We start from the raw sequence: 27,384 nt of genomic DNA on the forward strand, positions 1-27,384 counted from the left end.
ATGCACTATGGTTGACTTTGCATCATCCAGGTGGATGCTGCACATTGGTGGAGGAGAGTCCCCATTACCTGTAAAGCGTTTTGAGTGGAGTGTCCAGAAAAGCGCTACATACAGTAAGTGTAAGAGATTATTATTGTGCTTTTCTGTTCTTTAATTTTCTACAACATGCTACCCCGTGTAAGCTCTTAGATGTAGAAAAAATAATAATGAACTTTTACAGTATGTCTATCTGTATTTTAGAGGGGCTAGCCTGTTGTTTTCACAAGAACGTTTGCAATCTGTGCCACTCAAACTTCTGCTATTTACAATATCTTAAGAAACTTTCAAAATATTTCACAATCCATGTTGCTGAGTTTGGAGTGTACTTGAATCAGAGTTTTCCCATCACATTTAAGGATTTTCAATGTTTCTTTCTTATTAAACCAAACAGCTTTAATAAAAGGGACATTTTCCAGCGTCTCAGTGGATGGATATTGAGGAGTTTGAAATGCAGCTAATTGAATTACAGTGTTCAGACTACTGGAACTTCCAGGATCTGTGAAACATACTGAAAGTGATCACTGTATCTCTATCATGACCTGTTGGAAGTACCTGCCTATGAAATTTGAAGGTTTGAAGAAAGTGGTATACCACTTCTCAAAGGAAGCTGATCTACATCACATACAATTTTATTGAGAGACAGACTCACTCTCTATTCCTCTGCTATGAGTATCCAGAGGAGGACAGTTGGCTTAATACCAAATATCTGCAAGATGTATCTGGACAAAATCTAGGGTTCACTTAAAACTTGTAGGCTAAATCAGTAAGATGGGCCAAACGGCCTTCTCTTGTCCGCAGTCTTTCTTATATTACTTGTGTAAAAGTAAGTACTGTATATCTGATTAAAACACAAAACCACAAAAAGGACTTTTGCTACCTTGGAAGCATTGTCTGAAGAACATAAAGTGTTAAAACACAGAATATGTCAGCACTATTTGAAATGCATTAGACTTGATCTAAAGATTTCACATTATAATGGAACTGCTGGCTATAATCAAACACAGCAGTTCATTACCATTTTGTGGTCCTTCCACACAATCATGCAAAAACAGCAGTTAAAATATGTGAACAGCTGATTTGTGGCCTCTTATATTGTCTGACCACAGTAATGAAGTAGGCTTTAAAAAAATAGTGTGCTGACCATGCAGGAATATTTTGAACTTTAGACATTAGACTTTTCACTGATTAGTTGTATTTAAAGCACTTGAAATTTGAAAAATGTATGAGGCACCGCTGCAAAACAAAATTGTGGTGAAAATTGCAGTGTTTCACCCTTCAGCTTTGAATCTTTCTCTTTGGAGCTGTAAATCTCACTCTTAAGAACAGCAAAAACTTAGTAGCTTTTATACATGGAAACAATAAATTACTAGTTTGTAGAAAGCCATCTCAGCAGAGCTCATCTGTCTTATTAAACTGTTTTATAACTAGGTTGGATCAGTTTTAAATAGAATGTCTGTAGCTGCATCAGCATGCGTAGTCTGCAAAGGAACAAGTAATAGGTTTATTCCATGCTGAAAAGAGAAGAGACAAAACACAACATTTCAGCTGTGAAGCCTTCTTCAGGTGTGAACATGCACCTCTGTATGTTCGAGGTGTAATGTAGTGTACTGCAAGAATATGTCATGTTATTCTGAAAAGTTATGCCCAACACCTTTTTTATTTTTTCAAATAGCCTGTAAAATGGCCAGGTTGTGCATTTAGCCTGTCTCACATACAATACATCTTATTTTTTAATAAAAATTAAATATGTATTAACCCATTAGTGCTTTCCTGTGCTAATCACACTTACTGTACAGTAACACTAACTGTATGTTTAATTTTTAATTAAATACAGTGTACATAATTGTTTATAAATATGAATTGGAAAACAATGTTATTTTTAGTTTTGACTGTAAAATATATTACACATAGTGGCTTTAAAAACGTATGTTATTTTAAAGCAAATAAACAATTAAATAACAAAAGATGTTAACTGTGACTTGAATGATTTAATATACTGTTGCATACTGTATGTTGTGGTTGTAGCTGTCTGCAGTATATACATGTTTTTTGTTTTGAGGAATCCACACCTTTGCCACAACCCAATAATTATGACAAAATGTTTTAGATTTATAATATTGTAACGCAACGGGGGCTCAGGCGGGCGCCCTTGCCGCATTAGGTCGGCCCCATCCCGACTGAGGCTCGAACCCGGGACTCCCACGTCTCTCTGCAGCGACCCAGCCCCGTGAGCTAAAGAGAGACCTCCCTACAACCCAGTAGCTGTAGTCCTGCTATCACAGGGAAGGGCGGTGACGTCACCTGCTTTGGTACGCCGGCTCTTACACAGTACCTGTCGGTCGTAAGCGTTACAATATGCTGGGTTTCTCAGTAATTCCATACAAGTTTTTGTTCAGCTTTTTTATTCATATTGTTTCATTTCGAAACACACTCCTTTAGTTTCACTTTCTCTGTAAGCAATTATAGCAGTAATTCTATTGTTTTAATAAGTTATTTTAATTATTTGCAGTTCATATTTATATATACAGTAGAGTTGTATTATATGTGGTAGTTAGGTTCCTGACAAAGCACGTACAATATACCCAAAATCACGCATAATCAGAACACCCCCCCAGACCCTTCTATTACCCTCCATTATCCAAGTAAAATCAATCATGTGTATTATTATGTTATGTATGTAATTTAAAGTGTTATGGAAACAATGCATCAAATACAGAGTGGGGAGCACAACAGATGTGTAACTTTCACAAATAACCAGATCTTTGTCTCTAATTGCACAAATCAAGGATTTCTCATTCTTGATATACTTACACACCAAAAGGCCATCCCACTCCATAACTAATCTCGAATATAACTCCAAATCAGGCACCTTTTTTGCTTGCCTTTTCCCTTACTTGTTTCTTTCCCCTTTATACTTGTTTTTGGTTACAAGCCATACTGAGGGTGATGCCACATGAGAAAGAAAGCACCAATAATAAAAAGCATTGGTATGCTATAGATTTTGTAACTAGTTCCAAAAGCCTAGCACAGGTGAGACCTGTGCCAGATCTGAGTTTGGGAAATTTCCTGCATTACTTGATTTTTCATGTTTTTTAGTCCACCAACTGCCTATACAGATGCAGCCATTCAAAGTGAGCGGAACAGACACGTACCGCAGGTAATTGGCTGCGGTATTGCGTATCATGATGCGGTGCGTGATTGGTTGACCGACAGGGGCACTCGTGGTCCGTTGGTCTGTCGTAGAAAGACTTTCTGTAAACGTCTTCACTGTGCCCGTTGTAGATATTGAATTTTACAACTGAAGGGAAATCTTAGTAGCTCAGCATAAAAAGAATAGGAGCATACTGTAACGCGTGTGAAGGCCATAAACGATATTAATTTTGGAACATAAACATACAGTATATAGCTGGTCTTGGTACTTTAAAGAAAAAAATACACACCAGTATTCCATTTCTCCCTAAACATTTTAAGCTTCCAAGTCTTTAACTAACGTGATACCGTCGTCAACAAGCATACTTTTAGAATTTGATTAAAAGGGAATATAATATGGAATCGCGTATCTAAAGAATTTAATAACGGTATGATTATATTCGTGTGCTGTGCAGGGCTGTGTAGGGCTGTTTCGCCTGCCTGTTCATGTGAGCTGTCTTGTAGCCTACTGGTCTAGGTGTGTGACTAACAACGCACAGGTTGTGTGTTCAAATCCAGCTGGTGCTGGACTCTTCTTTTAACAAACATTTCTTCGAAAAAATAGAATAGCGATATTATGGACAATCAATTGACTTTTATATTTCAAAATATCGCAACATGATCGATTCTAAGTCATTTTTGATAACAATGAATAGTTACCTTCTTCCCTTCTGGTAGCGGTTCCTGCTTCTATTGTGTGTGTGTGTGCAACAGAGTAAATTTTTGTAGAGAAATGGAGGCTGGACAGTATGCGTTACAATATAAACATTTATATTGATTTAAATCGTGTTCTGATTTAAATTGCAAACGCGTGTTTAATTATGTGTTTTTTAATCATAATCAGGCTAATGCATTTCTACATTTTCTGTATGAACCAGCTTAAAGGTTCATACAGAAAGACAGCTTGTGTTTAAATTGAGTGTAAGGTAATTTATGCTTCTAAAGTCATGGTCAGCATTTATTATTGTACTGTGCTGTAAACTTTTTCTGTGCCCAGTCACATTATTTTATAGCGTTTTTATTGCTTGGTCAGAGATTAAATAAAACCTCACTCGCACCAAACAAATTTATATTTCTAAATATCACGACATGATCAAATTTAAGTCTTTTTAATAACAATGAATAGTCACCTATGCGTTACAATATAAACATTTATATTGATTTAAATCGCGTTTTGATTTAAATCGTAAACGTGTGTTTAAATATATGTGTTTAAAGGCGATATACTGTATAAAAGCGCTGAAGGTGTTTTATTTGCATGACAGATGGATACAAGCAGTGTTGGGTACGTATATTGTAACGCTTACTGCCGACAGGCACTGTGTAAGACCCGGAGTACCAGAGCAGCGCACCGAGGGAGTGTTTGCATTTATAACTTAGTTTTTTCAAATTAGTCAAGCAATATGAAGCATCTCCTTTTACTTTTAACTCCCTTAAATACATTGAGCACAGCTTTCTCACCACTTAAGATTGCTTTTGATACCATCCTTACAAGGGAAATCTTCTGCCCCTTATGCAAAACCAAACCCTCCTCCCATCCCAGTTTACCCTCTTTATCATCCTCAATATCTACCTCGATTTTCGACTTAAAGCATTACTGCTTACTGGGTTTTTGAGGGGGAGGTGTCTTTCGCTGGAAATCTCGCCTGCCTCCACTACTCAACCCCCTCCCTCCCGGAGTGCTGGCTGTGACGAATTAAACCGGTCTCACAGGTATTCAAAGTAGGAAGTACAGTGTTAACTGGTAGCTGGGCTACTCCCTCAATAGAATCGCTTTAAGGAAAAGCATTTTCAGAGAGCATTCACGCTGTGTTTATGTAGAAAAAGCGATTAGGTTTCTGAGCAATCTAATTACCTATTCGCTTAAAACGTTATATAAAATAAAGTTTATTTAGAGATGAATGATAGGTGACTATTCATTGTTATTAAAAAGACTTAAATTCGATCATGTCGTGATATTTAGAAATATAAATTTGTTTGGTGCGAGTGAGGTTTTATTTAATCTCTGACCAAGGGAAACGTTTCATTTTTTCAAAGAAATGTTTGTTAAAAAATAAAGTCATAGTTCCATGGGATTCAATCACAGACCATGTGACATGGGAGTCAGGAAACTAACACACAGCGCCACCGGATTTAATAACGCAATAAAAACGCTATAAAATAATGTGACTGGGCACAGAAAAAGTTTACAGCACAGTATAATAATAAATGCTGACCATGACTTTAGAAGCATAAATTACCTTACACTCAATTTAAAGACAAGCTGTCTTTCTGTATGAACCTCTAAGCTGGTTCATACAGAAAATGTAGAAATGCATTAGCCTGATTATGATTTCCCAGGAGGTCTCCCATTCAGGTACTCACACCTGCTTAGCTTCAGTGGGTTGCCAGTTGTGAGTTGCAGGGTGATATGGCTGCTGGCTGATCTACTAGTAACTCATAGCCATTCACAACAGCTGTTCACAAAGCACTTCAGTGTTCTGCCAGGCTTTTGTGGTGAAATAGAATAGAATGAATATGAGTCATACCCCTGTACTTCCAAAGCAATTAATTTATCCAAAGTTTATGGATACGGTTGAACATTACACATAACAATTCACACAGCTTGCTGAGTAGGGATTTTGCCTATTAGCAGAATTTTTTGACACTTCAGCAAGAAGATTAGGTCACAAGCAAGGATGTGCCTGTGTCTTTTTTCAGCCCACAACATGTAACATTGAACAAAAGTCTTCAATCTTCAATTTCTCTAGTATATGTCTAGAAGTTAAATTTTGGAGGAATTTCATTGAAATAAAATAATCTCAATACTCTACATTAGAAAGCTAATTTCTCCAAATGCAGAAGACTGATGTGTCCTTTAATGTGAAAACATTTGTTTTGTACTGTACCCATCTTCAAAATAAAATCTCATACTTCTGACAAAAATGATAAGCAGTTACAGTAGCTTTATACTGTACCTTGTATTGTCTGCAGCAGCAATTTCAGTGAACCATCTGCCGCCATATCATATCTCGTGCTTCATGCATGAAACACACATTTGCATGTTACCTCAAACTCACATGCTCAACCATTTAAATCTCTCATAAATTCATCCAGGCTTTCTCCTGCTCAAAGAAAAAAAAAAGTTGTGACAGATAACTAAAAGCAACAAACCCTTGCAAGGTTATTAAACACTTTATAATTTTAAAGTGCACAATCTCTGAAGTTCCCTTTAACTTCACAATAACCTATAGTCATTACAGAGTGTTGAACGGTCCTGGTACTGCCCTGATATAATACTGAGCATACCTATCAAACAGAATTACCAACTGTCTGCCTGGTTTTTGTGCACTTGCTAGTTTCCAATAAATAAATATATAAAACTATTGTTTATAGATTTGAGAGAACAAGTGTAGGTTTTAATGATATACAGTATGTCTATGTGAGAATTTTTATATGCTGTACACAATCCTTTGCCAGTAATTAATAATAAATTATTGTTATAGTTCAGTCACTTGCTAAAGTGAAAGTTGAAAAAGATGTCTGGCACTTGTGTGAAGTACTTACAGTATGAGTGTAGTACAATGTCTGAGGTAGGCATGAATGACTCAGCCATGGTGTTACCAAATTATGGAATTTGTTTTGTTCTTAAAGGGTCGCTTTCATAAAGATATGTTGCAGATGAAGAGCTCTTCCTTGCTCAGAAAGACAGGAGCGGTAAACTATGAGCTCTACTTGCCACTTACAATACCAACAGTACCAGCTAACTTTAGTAGTGACATTTTCATGGATCTTTTTAACAATAAAATTTATAACATCACACTTCAGACACAATTAAACAGGCCTCAAAAAAGTCTGGTACAAACATTTTCAGCATGGAATAAACCTTTACTTTAATGGTATAAACCTTAAATGGATTCATATTCTCAATAAGATTTGGTGCTCAGTAACATGACTTAGAAAATGACAGAAGACATACGTATCATGCTTATCCTTCTATTTTTCATAATCGTAAACTCCTTAAGGCAGTTACATTTTCTCTGTTCTGACCTGGAGTTACAGAGAAATTTAAATTCTAATAAGAGATTTGTAATGAGGAAAGTCATACCAATCACTCATACCAGGATTTGCGATTACAATACAAATACTTTCTTTCTGTATGTGTTTATTTTGCAGTTTGAGTCTATGGCATTCCTTTTGGGGTCTATACTCCAAGGCATGACTTTTTTATGGGAACATGACATTTTTTTAAAGTCTTTTAATGCAAGCTTCATATAAACCCTTAGCAGTGGTTACTGTCTGGAGCAGGTACTTGAATGGCACAGATTCATTGAAATGATTCAATTTCTTTTGAAAATATTTGGGATAATACATATTCCAGAAATCACAGCCGTTGAATTATCCAGAAATTTATTTCTCTCAGGGTGTATTTAACCCCTCATGGACAGCATTGTATGAAATTAGTTTGTAGTTTGCCTCTATTATGAGATGCTGTGGACACTATTTTATACATTTTAGGAGTGTCCATAGGAAGGTATGTTCTAGAAAGAGTGAACTTCTGTTTTGCCATTATTTTTAATAGGGATGTTACATGTTTACACTTCGTGCTCCTACTAGAGGAGAGGATATGATTAATCTAGGCTTATCACAGAAACTGAAGCACATCTGGTTGGTAAGTCTACTGTGGGTAAAATGTTACTGGTACCGCATGTTGTAAAGCTCGGTATTTTCTCTCTTGGCCTGACTTTTTTTAATGTCTGAGTGTTAGAATCCATGTTGTTGCTGGTAAGGGAACGGTAGGTGCTGTGATTGACACAGTCAAAGCCTTGTACAGAGATACCATTGTAGCTGTTTGACAGTATTTTAGATGCCCTTAGTTAAAAGCATGGGAGGAAGTACTGCCAAGGGGAGGGTGGGGGGGGGGGGGTGCAAGGATTTTTTCTTTGAGTTTGTGAGGTTATGTTTTGTTATATTGTGTTTCAGAAAGCAAGAAAATAAAATTTACTGTATGATAAAAAGAGAAAGAGCTGGAGTAGATCCTCAGATCAGTTTGCTACCAGCAATCAAACAAAAAAAATGGAAAGAATTGTCTCCTCCTGATTGGAACCTTTCTTACTGTCTTATAATTTATCAGGCTACCTTTTAATTTCCACTGAGAGAAGGAAGTCACTTGTCATGCAGCTATTTTATTCTTCATTGCACAATATGCTCTAAGTTAGCAAATGAAACATAAACACTTATTGAAATAAATCAAGAATACGATTAACATGAATGTATAAACATCCAAACTATACTTTATCACATTTAATTATTGGGTTAGCTTTTTATTGAGCCAAAATGTTATAAATGTGTGAACGTCTGTAAAATGGAAATATTTATATTTTTCTCTTTTCTGTTACCTGCCTGACAGCATTTTGTATCCCATTCTGTATATTACTGGAAAATATTAGACCCAACCTAAAGAATTCATGGGGGTAGTGGGACACAGTACTGCAAAGAGTCTCCTAAAGGGACAGAGCTATTAGTACTCATGTGTTTGAGTCTGGAGAATATAGTAAACTCTAAACAGTAAGGGAATGCATGGAATCAGAAAATATAAAAATTGCATAGTACACAAGACTTAACTGGTTTTATTCTAGGAAAGCAGACAAGACTGAGTCATGGGACTCAGAGGATCCAAGGCTAGACTGAGTATAATAGGCTTCGGGCTTCTATTGTGACATCTACTGTAAATTACAGAAATGTTAAAAGTAAACAAAATAAAGTAACTAAAATGTGGTCTGAAATCACCCCTTTAGACACCCCTTTTACTTCACTGGTGTCAGATATGAAAGGAAATAGTCTCCCGTTCTGTCTGCTGTGTGTTGCAGCAGAGAGACTCCCTGCAGCTGAAAGGGGCAGAGTAACTTGCATGCCCTCTAGTACAGTTTACACATGCACGACTTTAAAAGCTAGCAAGACAGGTTTCGATTCACATTAGCTAGCGAGCCTTGTTAAAAAAACAAATGATAATGTAACATGCCACTGTTCATGAACAAAGTTATACTGAGATTTCCTAAGATACCCGATTAAAAAATAAATAAATAAAAATTTGAATCACTTGCGGAACACATTCCATAACAATCAGCGGTTTTACAGTATATATCGCCTTTAAGGGTGGCTTCTCAAAACGCTTTACGGGATAAAAACAACCAGAGCTGTTGCTGTTCAGCAACAACAATATTGTATTTCGTTGCACTTTGAAAACCAAGTAATAACTTAACTATACAGTACGTGCAAACGTTTCGTATGTTGCTGTCGTGAATGCCTGCGTACCCATAAGTATCTTATTTGCCTTGAGTCTGTCTACAGTATCTCTGTCCCACTACCCCCCTCTCTCCCTCAATTCAATTCAATTCAAGGTGTTTTATTTGAATGACAGATGGGTACAATTCTTGTTGGGAATGTATACTTTGATATTTACACCCGGCGCGGCACCGAGGGAGCGTCTGCATTTCTAACTTGGTTTTTAAAATTAGTCAAGCAATATGAAGCATCTCCTTTTACTTTTAAGTCCCTTAAAAACATTGAGCACAGCTTTCTCACCATCATTACACAAAGCAGAAACTGTCCGATGACTCACAGTACAAGTGGAAAGATTACAGATTTTAATCGTCTTTAATTTTGTCTTTAATTTTGCCTGTGGAGTGTATCTTATTAAGCTCTAAATTGCATTTTGAGCGCGGTTTTTGACTTTTTTTTAATTGCATTTTGGGCGTGGACAGCACATACAAGGGTTAATGAACTGCGCCAAGAAATGTAAAATAGTATTCTTTAGGTGTGAGGGTAGGAGTGGACCGCAGCAGGCATAATCAGCAAACCAGGAAAACAAAGAACAGGACAGGTGAGATGTGTATCCAGAAAGTGAGTGATCAGAAAAAGGAAATGGAAAACGCAGAAAAAGGAAACGCTTTACAGGATAAAAACAATAACAACAGTAGTGGCTGGGCAAACGATTTTTTTTATCGAAATACAAATTGAGATACTGTATAATGATGTGCATGAACAAAGGTATACTGCAATTTTCCTTAGATACGTGATTAATGCTTCGTAGGAGAAGGCGGTCTTTTCCTCTTGTCTAACAGTCTGTCCACAAACAAAACATTCCTGTTAGACAAGAGGAATTGAAAAAAAAAAACAATTTTGTCAATGAAAACCGGTGTGTGTGTGTCTCTCTGCTGGATGTCCCTCTCACAAACTGCTGAATGAATAAAATAATTTTATTGAAAATGCGTTTGCGATTGTCTGGTATTTAATTTGGTCCCTTTTAACAGTAGTTTTTCGATCTACTGTATTGCTTTGAGATGCCACTTTTAAAGGCGATATGTAAAATAAAGTTTTTTATTATTGTTATAGAGAAACATGATCAGATTTTCCCTGGTTCAGAAAAAAGATCTAAAGTGCTACACAACTTTCTTAATTCGATGTATTTAAAGCAGTGAACTACTGTAGGTGTCACATAACATTCAGAAATACAATCACGTATTTGACAAATAAAAACGATTATAATCTAATCCTTCCACGTTTGATCCCAAAATCCCAAGAAATATAAATCTTGACGGGTAGAAAGCTATGCTGAAAGTTTATTAAGATACTTAGAAGACAAAGATACTGTATCAATTTATGTTGCATTAGCCTGATTATGATTAAAAAACACATATAATTAAACACGCGTTTGTGATTTAAATCAGAACACGATTTAAATCAATATAAATGTTTATATTGTAACGCATACTGTCCAGCCTCCATTTCTCTATAAAAACACACACACAATAGAAGCAGGAACCGCTGTCAGAAGGGAAGATATGTTCAAAATATCGCAAATATTGATCATGTTGCGATATTTTGAAATCTAAAAGTCAATTGATTGTCTATAATATCGCTATTCTATTTTTTGAAGAAATGTTTGTTAAAAGAAAAGACCAGCACCAGCTGGATTCAAACACACAACTTGCCAGTTGGTATTCACGCACCTAGACCAGTAGGCTACAAGACAGCTCGCATAAACAGGCAGGCGAAACAGCCCTACACAGCCCTGTCGCAGCACACGAATACCGTTATTAAATTCTTTAGATATGCGATTCTATATTATATTAGCAGAAAAGCTTAAAACTACCACTTTTTCACACGCTATTTCACATGCTACAGATGCAGCCATTCAAAGTGCGCGGTACAGACACCGCAGTACAGATACCGCAGGTAAGATGACACGCTATACCGCGGTGCGTGATTGGTTGACCGACAGGGGCACTCGTGGTCCGTTGGTCTGTCGTAGAAAGACTTTCTGTAAATGTCTTTACTTGCTCGTTGTAGATATTGAATTTTACCACTGAAGGGAAATCTTAGTAGCTGAGCATAAAAAGAATAGGAGCATACTGTAACGAGTGTGAAGGCCATAAACGATTTTAATTTTGGAACATAAACATACAGTATATGGCTGGTCTTGGTACTTTAAAGAAAAAAATACACACCAGTATTCCATTTCTCCCTAAACATTGTAAGCTTCGAAGCCTTTAACTAACGTGATACCGGAGTCAACAAGCATACTTTTAGAATTTGATTAAAAGGGAATATAATATGGAATCGCGTATCTAAAGAATTTAATAACGGTATGATTATATCCGTGTACTGCGGCAGGACTGTGTAAGGCTGTTTCGCCTACCTGATCATGTGAGTTGTCTTGTAGCCTACTGGTCTAGGTGCATGACTACCAACTGGCTGGTTGTGTGTTTGAATCCAGCTGGTGTTGGACTTTTCATTTTTATTTATTTATTTTTTAATCGCGTAACATAAACATATTACCGTATGCAAACTGTACTGTATACAGTATGTATATGTATATTTGATGTCTTAACTGTGCCCGTTTAATTGAATTAAAAAAAAAATATTTAACACGAACATTAAGCTGTTTACATCTTCCGCCTGAGAACAGTCACCCGTTGCTACCCAACGCAGAATGGTGATTGGTTGACACTATCTGACACCCCTCTGATTGGAGAAAAAAGACATGCTGGCGTGCTATACACACTACCAGGAAGAGGATTTCTTTCTATTCAAAACGTGTATTTTAAAAGTTTAAGAAGTAAAAACCTTACAGCGTACACAGATTTCTAAACTGATCAGGATTGTTATCTTTGTCTTATGCATAATAATGTTCACCGCTCTGTCCAGCAAATTAATAATAAACTTTATTTTATATAGCATTTTAAACGAATAAGTAATTAGATTGCTCATAAACCTAATCACTTGCTTTTTCTTTTTATTTAGGCTCAGATTTCAACTATAGATCGTATTATTAATAACCATAATAACAACCAACCAACAAAAACAACCATATAAACATAATGGTGGTGCTGGACCTTCCAGTTTTATTTATTTATTTTTTAATCGCGTAACATAAACATATTACCGTATGCAAACTGTACTGTATACAATATGTATATGTATATTTAATGTCTTAACTGTGCCCGTTTAAGTATTGAATATTCATATCTAATTTTACCACTGAAGGGAAATCTTAACATAAACATACAGTATATGGCTGGTCTCGGTACTTTAAAGAAAAAAATACACACCGGTATTCCATTTCTCCCTAAACATTGCAAGCTTCGAAGTCTTTAACTAACGTGATACCGGAGTCAACAAGCATACTTTTAGAATTTGATTAAAAGGGAATATAATATGGAATCGCGTATCTCAAGAAATTAATAACGATATAATTATATTCATGTTGCAAAAGAACTGCAACGGACATAAAAACTCCCTTGCATGGTTTTATTACGACCAGAATCGGTCTTGAGATATTTTTAACTTGATTTACAATATTTGAGAGGTATGTCTTAACACCGATACTACAGTGCTTAAGTACTGCTCACGTATATGTTTCTAGGTTTATATTATGCATTTCATACGGTCAAATTACTTTTGAGCAATAAGAAGTGAGAAACGGTATGCGTTTTACTTTCGTTTTGTGCTGGGACCTGTGGATTGATTAGAGATATCAAGTACATACAAGTCATTTTTTAAATGTTGTAGTTCGTCTTGAAAAAATGTTACGAGTACATCATCTATCAACAATTACACAGGTTCTGTTTCCATATTGCGGATTTTGGTTATGTAATATTATTTTCTAGATTTCACATTGTGAATATGATGGGATGTCTGATGGGATGTTTCTAAAAATCCATCCTCTGTAAAACGTCTTCTCTAGTTGTCCTGCATATGTATTCGCTAATGAAGCTGTGTGTTCTGAGCCTAGATCTCTACATTTCTGTATGAACCAGCTTAGAGGGCTAAAGACAGCTTGTGTTTAAATTGAGTGTAAGGCAATTTATGCTTCTAAAGTCATGATCAGCATTTATCTTTGTACTGTGCTGTAAACTTGTTCTGTGCCAAGTCACATTATTTTATAGCGTTTTTAAAGCGTTATCAAATACGGTGTTACTGTAGTTTACTGAGTCCCATGTCACATGGTCTGTGATTGAAACCTGTAAAACCGGTTTAATTCATCACAGCCAGCACTCTTCAGGTGTGAGGGTCTTCTGCTCAGAATGAAACGCTAAAATGTTTGTGTATATTCTAATGGTAGTGGGGGCGGGGTGTGTGGGAACAGGTTTGGTTGAAACATTTTCTCTGAAAGCATTTTCTTCTTGTAACCGATCTTGTTACAGCATGTTACAGTTTACTATTATTAACCATATTAATTTTAAGTGCTTAATGTAAAATCTTGTAAAAATATATTTTCATTGTTCAAATATACATTAAGTCTGACTTTCATATAATAAGTTAAATACAAAACTAAAGAAAAAATAGGGTTAAATATAATTCAAAATATTTTGCTAACAATGTTAACTGTTTATGAATAATAAAATGTATTAACTAAGGAGTAGGATGGCACAGTTTTTAGTATGTTTTTTGTTTTTTTTTTAACCCAATCTCCGGGAAACCATTAGTACGATGGTGAATCGGAGATTCTCAACCCTTGCTGCGTACGACTGGAAAAGAATTCGTGATCGGATCAATGAAATGCTTCGTAGGAGTAGGCGGTCTTTTCCTCTTGTCTAACAGTCTGTCCACAAACAAAACATTCCTGTTAGACAAGAGGAATTGAAAAACAATGTTGTCAATGAAAACCGGTGTGTGTGTCTCCCCCTGCTGGATGTCCCTCTCACAAACTGCTGAATGAATAAAATAATTTTATTGAAAACGAGTTTGCGATTGTCTGGTCTTTATATTCTGGAGATACGCGATTCCATATTATATTCCCTTTTAATCAAATTCTAAAAGTATGCTTGTTGACTCCGGTATCGCGTTAGTTAAAGACTTCGATGCTTAAAATGTTTAGGGAGAAATGGAATACTGGTGTGTATGTTTTCTTTAAAGTACCGAGACCAGACATATACTGTATGTTTAAGTTCCAAAATTAATATAGTTTATGGGCTTCACACGCGTTGCAGTATGCTCAGGCACTAAGTAAAAGGAGATGCTTCGTATTGCTTGACTAATTTTAAAAACTAAGTTATAAATATAAAAATTGCAGGCGCTGCTCTGGTGCGTCGGCTCCTACACAGTGCCTGTCTGCCGTAAGCGTTACAATATACATACAGTACCCAACACTGCTTGTACCCATCTGTCATGCAAATAAAACACCTTGAATTGAATTGAATTGAGGGGAGAAGGGGGGGATACTAAAGCCAATACTGGCTCAATGGGCTTTGACGTGCTAATGCGTTGGTTTAACGGTCCGGGTGTGGCAGGCTTCCAATGTCAACTCGACTCGATTAGAAGACAATGAACGTATTTTAGCCCTAAATGAATTAATAGCAAACATGGTTTACATAAAATACATTTTTCCTAGAAAGTTTATAATAATACGATCTATAGTTGAAATCTGAGCCTACTTTAAAAATAAAGGAAAAGCATTTTCAGAGAGCAATCACGCTGTGTTTATGTAGAAAAAGTGATTAGGTTTATGAGCAATCTAATTACCTATTCGCTTAAAACGCTATATAAAATAAAGTTTATTTAGAGATGAATGATCAGTGTCGCAGTTTAAATAATGTGAGTCAGGAAACTAACACAGCGCCACCGGATTTAATAACGCAATAAAAACACTATAAAATAATGTGACACAGTACAGCACAGTACAACAATACTGACCATGACTTTAGAAGCATAAATTACCTTACACTCAATTTAAACACAAGCTGTCTTTCTGTATGAACCTCTAAGCTGGTTCATACAGAAAATGTAGAAATGCATTAGCCTGATCATGATTAAAAAACACATAATTAAACACGCGTTTGTGATTTAAATCAGAACACGATTTAAATCAATATAAATGTTTATATTGTAACGCATACTGTCCAGCCTCCATTTCTCTATAAAAATTTACTGTTGCACACACACACACAATAGAAGAAGGAACCCCTGTCAGAAGGGAAGATATATTCAAAATATCGCAAATATCGATCATGTTGCGATATTTTGAAATATAAAAGTCAATTGATTATCCATAATATCGCTTACCTATTTTTTCGAAGAAATGTTTGTTAAAATAAAAGTCCAGCACCAGCTGGATTTGAACACACAACCTGCCAGTTGGTAGTCATGCACCGAGACCAGTAGGCTACAAGACAGCTCGCATGATCAGGTAGGCGAAACAGCCTTACACAGTCCTGCCGCAGTACACGGATATAATCATACCATTATTAAATTCTTTAGATACGCGATTCCATATTATATTCCCTTTTAATCAAATTCTAAAAGTATGCTTGTTGACTCCGGTATCACGTTAGTTAAAGACTTCGAAGCTTACAATGTTTAGGGAGAAATGGAATACTGGTGTGTATTTTTCCTTGTGATATTTTAAGCTCTAGTTGAATGATAGGTGTCGCATTTTAAATCATTTTCGTAGTTAGAAATTATGAAACGCCCTGTTAAAAGCAAGGAAGTTTTTATGCCCGTTGAAGTAAAACAAAATGGCTGACAAAGTATGGCTTGGACAGATTCCAAGTGCTTGTACAAATGTGCTAAAGAAATTATACTTTGAGTATACAGCTTGTCCAAAGTCATCCATTATTAATACTATTAGTAATATCTTCAGTAAAGGCTTTGATGCATAAACATTTCTGATAAAGGCAGGTTGTGTACTTTTGTCCAACTGAGCAATCTTGCTTTCATAAAATATACCAACATTTTAATGACTGATGATTAACATGCTGTAATACACAGTTCAAAATTAAAGGCTCAAATGCTGTACATGAGAGGTTAAGCTCCCCCTGGCGGTTTTACAAGGCGACGCCGGATAGTTAGCCACATGACACACGTGAACTGCGTGATACCGCAACACGCCCACCGGGGTATGCCGCGAAATACCTCACCCATTTTGAATGGCTGCATCTGTACACACATTTGTGTAAAAATGTCTCAGGTAAAAGTCTACTGTATATCTTATACTATAGAAAGCTTCTTTGTGGTGTAATGGAAAAATAAGAACTTGGAGTTTCTATTTAGATCATACATGACGGATTGGCGGATCAGTGGTAGAATTTGTACCTGCCATGTGGAAAAGTCTTCGTTTGATTACAGTCAAGTTCTACTTCTAACAAATATACCACCTTTTTCATTTGAAAATAACTAATATGATCAAATGCATCTGGATTACAATATGTATATAACCCTGTCCTATACAAAAATAGTATCTGTTTATGAAGTCTTAATTAGGAGATAAAAAATCCTGATTAGGAGAAAACCATCCTATGTATGATTTTTTAAATTGTATTTTCCTTGTACTGAATGGCAGGTGGTGGTAGCCAAAATTAAAAAACACAACATGTTCAATGTTAAATTATATAATTAAAAATATGAATAAGAAAATGTGAATACTGTCAACATGGGAGTAAAAACTAGCTCAACCGCTCTAATTCAATTCAATTCAAAATACTGCATCCCCATGGGGCAATTCAAGACTAGTCTTTACAACAAGCCTTAATATTAAATAGTACAGATTCTACTTATAATCGAGAATAACAAAGTGGTATTAAAAAGACTGAAACTGAACTATAATAACATATCTGTTCACTATTAACAATCTTTATTTATTTATGATAAATAACTATTTCAAACTGCTTTACCCATATTTTTTTACGGGTCATTTACCACTATTTTCATTGGCAAATGTGGTTCTACTGTTTATCGTCTAATATTGCAATTATTATACATGTGTGTTGTTTGTTGTGGTTTTTGGAGTTACAATAAACTGAACACACATTGTGGAATAGTTAGTATTACACATAGTTAAATCACACTGTTAGGCTATATACTGCAATGAGGAAAAAAATCGTACACAGCTCTTTTTTTCTCCCAATCAGGGTTTTTTTAAGCAATGTATTTTTGTTTACCTATGTGCCACACACCAAATCACATGATGTCATATGCACAAATACAGTATACCACAGCTTTAGCATACATGGGTCAATGAACTGTAATTTGATTGTATACCGTATACATATTCTGCATATACAAAATGATACTGTATAGTTTTAAAGCCACTACAATACAATATGTGAAACATATTTATAGAATCAAAATGTATTGCTGAAATTTACATTAATGCAAAATATAAATGATCTACATACAGAAGTAAACACAAAAGAAACACATCACATTCACAACAAGCCACAGTATAACAATAAACTTTCTTTATATATAAAATTGAGTTATTTTGTAAATAAAAACAACATTAATTTAATATTTTACATACTGTAATATGCAGTTTAAAATCAAAACAAGTCTAAACAGTATACTGTACACCTTAAATTGGAAAAAGCCCTCAGCATTGACCAGGATTCGAAACCAAGTGTTTTCTGGCAACAGTGCAAATGCTTCCACACACCACATTAAGCATTAACTGCTCCACCTGACAGTTTTACAGAGTAGTGCAGTACAGATTTTCTCCATTCATTACGGCATGCTGGGGGCAAAGTGCTGTAGTATGGCTAGATCTCTATGTTTTCAATAATCAAGTAACCACGTACAATTGTTCTGTTTTGGATCATTTTTACATAGCTGCTTTAACTTGGTGACATTTAAGGATTCTAATAAGGGTTTCCCAGAAGCAATTATTCAGCATAATGAAATAAATAAGAAAAAATGTTGATAAATTTAAGCAATTAACTATTGGTCTAGTAACAACAACTAATCTTATCCACAACTAGATATACGACAGATTATTGGAAAAAGTCTTTGTATGCTTTGTATAGCTTTTCCATTGCATTTTATAGTGGTCAAAGCTTGGCTATGTTAGCAACAGTATCTAAGGAGGGGTAGAACCATGGGTAGGTCAATAGCGGTTTTATTTACATTAATGGCTTATGTTGCACTCAAAACAACAACTCCTTTTACTCTTAAGAGTAACAATCTTTTTTTGTTGAGAGGTCGATTCAACGTTTTAAAAAATTAACATAATTACATATCATTTATTTTGTTTTAACATAACAATTGAATACAATAAATACATAATTCAGATTATTTCAATTGTGAGAAATGTTTTATGAGAGCCCATGAGTGACTTAATCAGCAAAGGAGCTTGCTTAGAGCACAGATTGTTTTTTATTTTTCTGGACTATTTCATTTTTTAACTGTGATTGGAATTTACCCAACAGAGGTGTATAAATGTATTCATGCCATTGGGGTAGGGTATCCTTGAAAACAAGGGTATCGTTGGCTTTTTGAGCAATAATGTGAGAGACAAGAGCACTGCAGTTTATTAAATAAATATTAACTGTAGCATGTAAAAACATTCTTGTTCTTTCTTTCTGGATTAAAACTAATTAAAATAAACTGGGATTATTAACAGGTGGAAGTTGCATACTGTGTTGGTATAAAAACAAATACACCATCTGGTTGATCTTACAGAACATCAGAACAGAACCCAAGGCTTATAAGAGAAAAGATGGAGGAAACACGCAACCATAATGTCTGAAATCGACAGTGGCATCTAATTTTTAAAATCTAAATCCATTGATAGTGCCACTATATTATTTCTGCCCATGAAGGATTGTGGGTTGAAGCTGGCTCTCTGTGATACTTTAAGAAAGGACTGGATAAGATCCTGGGAATGATACTACTGTAGCAATCAGGTATATGGCCTTGTAACATTTAACGTCTTCTGTAATGTTGCTTGCACACTTATGTTTTCAGCTTGTTGCTGAGTGCAATTGATTTTAAATGAAATCTCTCTTTGACATTTACTATACCATAGCTCCAAACTGGTTTTGTCTATAATTGAATCAAATTTAGGCAATTAGTTCAGTCAGTAATTAGAGAAAAATAAATTATTCATGTTGTGCTTACATGAACTTAATGGATATAATATTAACAAGAAGCTTTCTCAACTAATAAATCACTCCTACTGTTCTCTACTACATAATGAAAAAAAGATTACACATTACATTGGTTCTTTAAAATGTGTTATATTTCTTTAGAACTGCACTTATTATAACAAAAGTTATAGTTTTTAACATTATACAGTATACAGATGCAGCCATTCAAAGTGCGCGATACAGACACGTACCGGAGGTAATTGGCTATGGCGTCGCGCAGTACCGTGGTACGTGATTGGTTGACCGACAGGGGCACTCGTGGTCCGTTGGTCGGACGTAGAAAGATTTACAGTAAATGTCTTTACTGTGCCCGTTTTAGCATTGAATATTCATATAGAATTTTACCACTGATGGGAAATCTTAGTACCTGAGCATAAAAAGAGTAGGAGCAGACTGTAACGCGTGTGAAGGCCATAAACGATATTAATTTTGGAACATAAAAATATAGTATGGCTGGTCTTGGTACTTTAAATAAAAAATACGCACCAGTATTCCATTTCTCCCTAAACATTTTAAGCTTCGAAGTCTTTAAGTAATGTGATACCGTCATCAACAAGCATACTTTTAGAATTAGATTAAAAGGGAATATAATATGGAATCGAGTATCTAAAGAAATTAATAACGATATAATTATATTCATGTACCGCAACACAAGAATAGTACACGCTGTACATTGTCTGTTGATAATGTTTCTGTAGTGCTTTTTCAGCACCCTGCATGTGACCTCGCCGGTGTCGCAGTGGGTTAGGTTCTTGACTCCTGAGTCACATGATGAGTGTTTGAATCCAGCTGAAGCCATGACTTTTTTTAACAAACATTTCTTTGAAAAAATAAAACGTTTCCCTGGGTCAGAGATTAAATAAAACCTCACTCGCACCAAACAAATTTATATTTCTAAATATCACAACATGATCGAATTTAAGTCTTTTTAATAACAATGAATAGTCACCTATGTGTTATAATATAAACATTTATATTGATTTAAATCGTGTTTTGATTTAAATCGCAAACGCGGGTTTAAATATATGTGTTTTTTTATTCACAGTCAGACAAATGCAACATAAATTGATATCTTTGTCTTCTAAGTATCTTAATAAACTTTCAGCATAGCTTTCTCCCCGTTTAGATTTATTTTTCTTGGGATCTTGGGATCAAAGTAGGAAAGATTAGATTGTAATCGTTATTTATTTTTTAAATACATTTTAGAAAAGTGTAATCTATGCTAAAAAGCTGTACACCACCTGCTATAAAGATACATATTGTAATACTTTCAGGTTTGGATAGGTCAGACACAAGAACTCAGACTTGCGGAGTTAAAGCAAGTTAAAGCCTTGATTTTTATATATCACCTTTAAAAGTGGCATCTCAAAGCAAAGTAAATACCCAACACTGATTGTACCCATCTGTCATGCTAATAAAGAACCTTGAATTGAATTGAGAGAGAGAGAGAGAGCAAGCGAGAGAGCACAGCCAGGACAGACAGGCAAATAAGATACATTCCACAGACATTCACAACAGTGACATATCATAAAACCTTTGCACATATAGTTAAATTATTAGGTGTTTTTCAGGAAGTTAAAAAAAACACTTGAATTACTTATCCAGTTATTTTTCAAGCAATGCAACAAACATTGGGCAATATGTTTTTTTTAATCAAACATTGACAGCCTCATCTTAAATCTTGTCAGTCAGCTCTTTTTTCCCTATTTGAATTGTTGTGATTCAAACAACTTGGGATAACAAGTGATCTCAAAGTCACCAAGCTCACAGAGCTTCAACAACAGATGACAATTCCCTTAGTCCTTCCTTAGTCTTCCTGAAACTGTCGGATTAAGAGTGAATAAAAGCATCTTATTAAATACACGTTTGCGTTTGTTTGGGAGCTATATTATGTATTTTTCATATGTAAGATAAAATGATATGTTCCTGCTTACACACCGCATGACTTTAAAAGCTAAAAAAACAGGTTTCGATTCACATTATCTGGCAAGCCTTGTTTTGTCAAAGGACAGCACAAAAAAAACAGACAATACACGGGGGGGGGGGAGGGCAAGTGAGAGAGAGAGTTTTTTACCCTCTGTCAAAAAAAAAAAAATCACCCGGGGCAGAGGAAAAAAAGGAACAGCTGTTACGCCCAGGTTTTACGCTATCTCTGCTGAATGATTAAAAGCATTTTATTAAAAAAGCATTTGCGTTTGTCTGGGTATTTACTTTGTAATCTGTGGCCTACATCTTCTGTATTGCTTCGAGATGCCACTTTTAAAGGTGATATGTAAAATAAAGTTTTTTATTATTGTTATAGAGAAACATGATCAGATTTTCCCTAGTTCAGAAAAAAAGACGATTAAAATCTGTAATCTTTCCACTTGTATGTCATCGGAAGTTTCTGCTTTGTGTAAGGATGGTATAAAAAAGTAATATAAGTGGTGAGAAAGCTGTGCTCCTCATAGCGCTTTACAGGATAAAAACAATAACAACAATAGTGTTAGGCTGGGCAAACGATTCTTTTATAGAAATACAAAATGAGATATAATGATGTGTTCCGGCTAAGACATTAACGAGTATAACCCCCTCTCTGCGGGAGTGCTGGCTGTGATGAATTAAACTGGTTTCACAGGTATTTTCAAAGTAGAAAGGGAGGAGATTTCCAGCGAAAGACACCTCCCCCTTCCAAAAGTACAGTACTTACTAGTTAAGAAAGCTAGGCTCCTCAATGAAATTGCTTTAACATGCTAATGCGTTGGTGTAACATTCCGGGCGTGGCAAGCTTTTAATGTCAACTCGACTACGGCGAAAGGAACCCTTCTTTCATTGGAAGACAATGAACATATTCTAGCCCTAAATGAATTAATAGCAAACATGGTTTGCATAAAAGACATTTTTCCAAGAAAGTTTAGCCTTTGTCACTAATGAAACCACTAAAGACATAAATATAGAAATCTTAAGGTTTTTAAAATACATGACTTTGCTAAAATTTATTTAAAAATAAAAATGATTACAAACGCCAGCGGAGAGAGAGAACAGGGGAGGGGTGTTGGTTTTGCATAAGGGGCAGGCTGTGGAAATGAGGTCTATTTGGGAATGTGGAGTTACATGTTCTGGCTGTTTGTGAATTATCGTTGTTGAGGTATTGATTTTGTGTAATGCTTTATGTTGAAAATTGAGTTGGATTTTGTTTATGATAAAGAGGATAAACTGGTATGGGAGGAGGGTTTGATTTTGCATAAGGGGCAGGATTATGATAATTGGAGGAATTTCAGAGAGTTTTTGGTTTTTATTACGAATAATTCGTACAAGATATTGAGATTTGTTGTTGTTTTGTTGAGATTTAACTCCACAAGTCTGAGTTCTTGTGTCCGTCCTATCCGAGCCCGAAAGTATTACAATATGTATGTTTATAGCAGGTGGTGTACAGCTTTTTAGTATAGATTACACTTTTCTAAAATGTATTTAAAAAATAAAAACGATTACAATCTAATCTTTCCATGTTTGATCCCAAGATCCCAAGAAAAATAAATCTCAACGGGGAGAAAGCTATGCTGAAAGTTTATTAAGATACTTAGAAGATAAAGATATCAATTTATGTTGCATTTGTCTGATTGTGAATCAATAAACACATATATTTAAACATGCGTTTGCGATTTAAATAAAAACGTGATTTAAATCAATATAAATGTTTATATTGTAACGCATAGGTGACTATTCATTGTTATTAAAATGACTTAAATTCAATCATGTTGTGATATTTAGAAATATAAAAGTCAATTAATTGTCCATAATGCTTTTGCTTTTTTATTTTTTCAAGGAAATGTCGCAGTACACGAATATAATCATATCGTTATTAATTTCTTTAGATACGCGATTCCATATTGTATTAGCAGAAAAGCTTAAAACTACCACTTTTTCACACGCTATTTCACATATTAGTTAAAGACTTTGATGCTTAAAATGTTAAGGGAGAAATGGAATACCGGTGTGTATTTTTTCTTTAAAGTACCGATTCCTGGAATCTGACTAGCTGACACCCTTCTGAAGTGGTTCCATATTATCTGGTATACGGAAAAGAAAGCATTGATAAAAAAGCCTGGATTCTCATGTATCTGATACAAGTATCTTTTAATACAGTCTTTGCTGTGCTCTTGAGGATCCTTGTGATATTTTGAGCTCTGGTTGAATGATAAGTGTTGCAGTTTAAATAATTTTCGTAGTTAGAAATTATGAAACGCTCTGTTAAAAGCAAGGTAATTTTTATGTCCGTTGCAGTAAAAGAACATGCCTGACAAAGTAGGGCTTGGACAGATTCCAAGTGCTTGTACAAATGTGCTAAAGAAATTATACTTTGAGTTTACAGCTCGTCCAAAGTCATTCATTATTAATACTATTAGTAATATCTTCAGTAAAGGCTTTGATGCATAAATATTTCTGATAAAGGTAGGTTGTGTACTTTTGTCCAACTGAGCAATCTTGCTTTCATAAAATATACCAGCTTTTTAATGACTGATTATTAACATGCTGTAACACACAGTTTAAATTTAAAAGCTCAAATGCTGTACATGAGAGGTTAAGCTTTATTGGCTCCTCCTGGCGGTTTTACAAGGTGATGCCGGATACTTTCTGTTGTAATCATAGCCACTCAGGGACGCCATAAATGTAACGTTGCCATAGCCAAAATGTAATGTAGTGGCTCTCTGAAGGCACCAGTTCTGTAGGTTTTGGGTATTTACTGAGACAATTATTAATTGTAGCAGTACATCACAAAGTTGATTCTTTTGATGTCTTTAGAATCCAACCATGCGATATAACTCAAACAACGCACACACACAGGTACTAATACACGAGGATACATTTATTAATACATAGAATATGCATGTAAACCTAACAGATCTTATCGAGAGGGTTATCAGAATACAAAAGGTATATATTCAATCAGTTACAAAGTGTTACACATATCAAGAGGACATACGTTCAGTATATCATTCATTAAGATCGTTTAGTAAATTAACTTGGTTATAACTTCTACATTAGATACTCAAAACAAGTACATAACTCTTAGGAATTAAATTGATATCAACTGGTTGGGATAACAATTGAATTCTCGACCTGTAATGCATTAAAGTTGAATACTCATCCAGTCTTTGGGGATTCAGATCCCCTGCTGGCACAAAGAAACAGTTGCAAGCTGTTGCTGTCCAATCCGCGCTCTGCTCCTCTCCTGGCTGCGTGCCAGGCTGTGCTGTGCGGCTTGCGACGGTGTGCTGCTGATGCTCAGTGACCGGTTAGTTAGTGTTGGCTTTAACTAGCAAAGTTTGTGCACAGGAGAAAAGATGACTGTGGGTCCCAGCAAGTTAGGAAGAGGACCAGTTCGTTCCTGATGAAGAGCTAGTTCTGAATAGTGATTCAGCTGTCCACAGTTCCGACCTTAGAACAAAGGACAGTTCTGGCACTCAGACACACTGGCTGTTCTGTGGTTGTCCGGGCTGAGTCTCAGGATGGTCAGGAGGCGCGCTGCGAGAATGTCCTGCCCTTGGGAGCCTTCTGCTCCTGGGCCGTCCTGCCTTGGAATTCTCCTTTGAATTCCCTTTAGAGAAGTCCACAGAATTCTCCTGAATCATACTGAATCTCTTCTGAATCTCACTGAATCTCTCAGGCTCTCTGTGTTGCCTGTTTTTACCTGGAGGAACTTCAGCTCGTTGATTGGCTGAAAGTTCCATGGGCATCAGAGTCCCACGTGGGTTACTGGGCCCTACCAGTCCCTGATTGGTTGATCAAGGTGAAATATGAGTTACTTACTCCTGACACTTAGGAATGTAGTCCAGATGTCCATCTGGCACTCCCTAGACAGATAGGCGCCAATGGATGACCATTGATCATGATAGCCAGGCTTAGCTAAGTGCATCCCCCTTTGGGAGCTGTCCCTTAAATCAGCCTGCATGAATAGTTTCTCTGTGGCTGCACCACAGAGATGAACAGAGAGATGAGGCCTAATTTGGGAAAGCTCAGAAACACTTAATTCTTTCTTATTAATAAGCCTCGCCGCTACACCGGCATGACGTCAAATGACGCGATTAACCCCGTGATACTGCGTGACACTGCGACACGCCCACCGGGGTATACCGCGAAATACCCCACCCATTTTGAATGGCTGCATCTGTATGTAATCTGAATTTAAAAAAGGTGAAAACGGTAAAGGTACAGTAACTTTGAAAATGTCAAAATAACTAAAAAAGTATTGTGCTGCATACAGTAGGTACAGTACATAGCTTCATCCATTTTTTATTTTTGGACCTCAGGAAGACATCTACAGTATTTTGTATCTAGCAGCTGACATTGATTTCAACCTACATCAATTTCAAGGGAAACAAGGGAAATGTGTTTTTTTTATCTGATGCAATATAAATAATCTTTCACAAAAGGCTGCAGATGGTGGTTTCTTCAAAAAGAAGTTGAAAATGTATGTTCCTTTCTCTATTTCATGATATATTTCTCCTGCAAAAAATAGTTTTTGAGTAGCAAGGTCTAAAATTGGAAAATTGTATCCACCCTTTATACGACATTAAACTCTGATGACATAAATACATTTACACATAATTTTCTAACTGTTTTATCCAATACAAGATTGCAGAAGTGTTGGAACCTAGAGTACCCTAGCAAGTAACAGGCACAAGACAGGATATAACCTGGATGGGATCCCAGTCCTTAGTAGAGCACAAACAGACACAAACATGTACACACTCACACCTGGGGCAATTTTCCCAGTGAATTCACTTACCAGTACTTTTGTGGGAGTAAACTAGAGCACGCAGAGAAAACCAATGTGAACAAGGGAAAAATATCCATGCATGCAGGTGGCACCCCAGGAATTGAACCCTGGGCCCCAGCAGTGCTACCTACAGTACTACCATGCTGCCCATAATGATATCAATATAATATATAAATTATTTGTATAAATATATAATTTAATTATATATAATATAGCATTTTATATATATATATTATATAAGTTATATAACAATTTAGGCTTTTTTAACATGCACAAGATCCACAAAGACTGCTTTACCCTAGCTTGATTTGGTTGTATGATATTTTTAAACAATGTATTCATAACAGTGAGAAAGGAAATTGTTATTTTTTTCTGTATTATATTTATTCAATTCTCCAATTGAAATTGTATTTACAGCTCTTAATTAACTCAGCTCTTCCACACCAACTTGCAATGTCTCTATAATCTACAGTGTCAACATTGTAGTATGGGTCTGTAGTGACAAGAGAGCTATAGCATCAATAAGAGGACAACAAGCCAACAACAATACCAACAAAACTTAGTGGTGTGTTGTAATTGCTAATTAATGACATACAGGATTGACAAGGTTTTATGGAAACCCTAGTTAATATCTGATTTGTATGTTTCTGTATTGTATATTTTACCTAAAATGTAATTAGATTTTCATTAACATCTCAATAAAACAATTACTTCTATCTCAAAAGAACTTGATTAAACAAAAACAAAAGATAATTTTGGATTATTTAACAAAATGCTCCAACAGTAAATTTCCTCATGTGAATAAGTACGAGGAAATTTATGAGTAACAGAGACTATCCAGGGGACAGTCTTCTGGTAATTTTGTCATACAGGTTCTTTTTGGAAAGATTAAGGTGGGCAACAATGTTCTTTAAGAGAGCCGTGGTTTCTTCTTATCTATCCTTCCTTGAAAAGCATTCCTGTACATTCTTTTCCTGATTGTTGGTGCATAAA

This window comes from Lepisosteus oculatus, chromosome 1, assembly GCF_040954835.1.
Source record: "Lepisosteus oculatus isolate fLepOcu1 chromosome 1, fLepOcu1.hap2, whole genome shotgun sequence".
Classification (NCBI taxonomy): domain Eukaryota; kingdom Metazoa; phylum Chordata; class Actinopteri; order Semionotiformes; family Lepisosteidae; genus Lepisosteus; species Lepisosteus oculatus.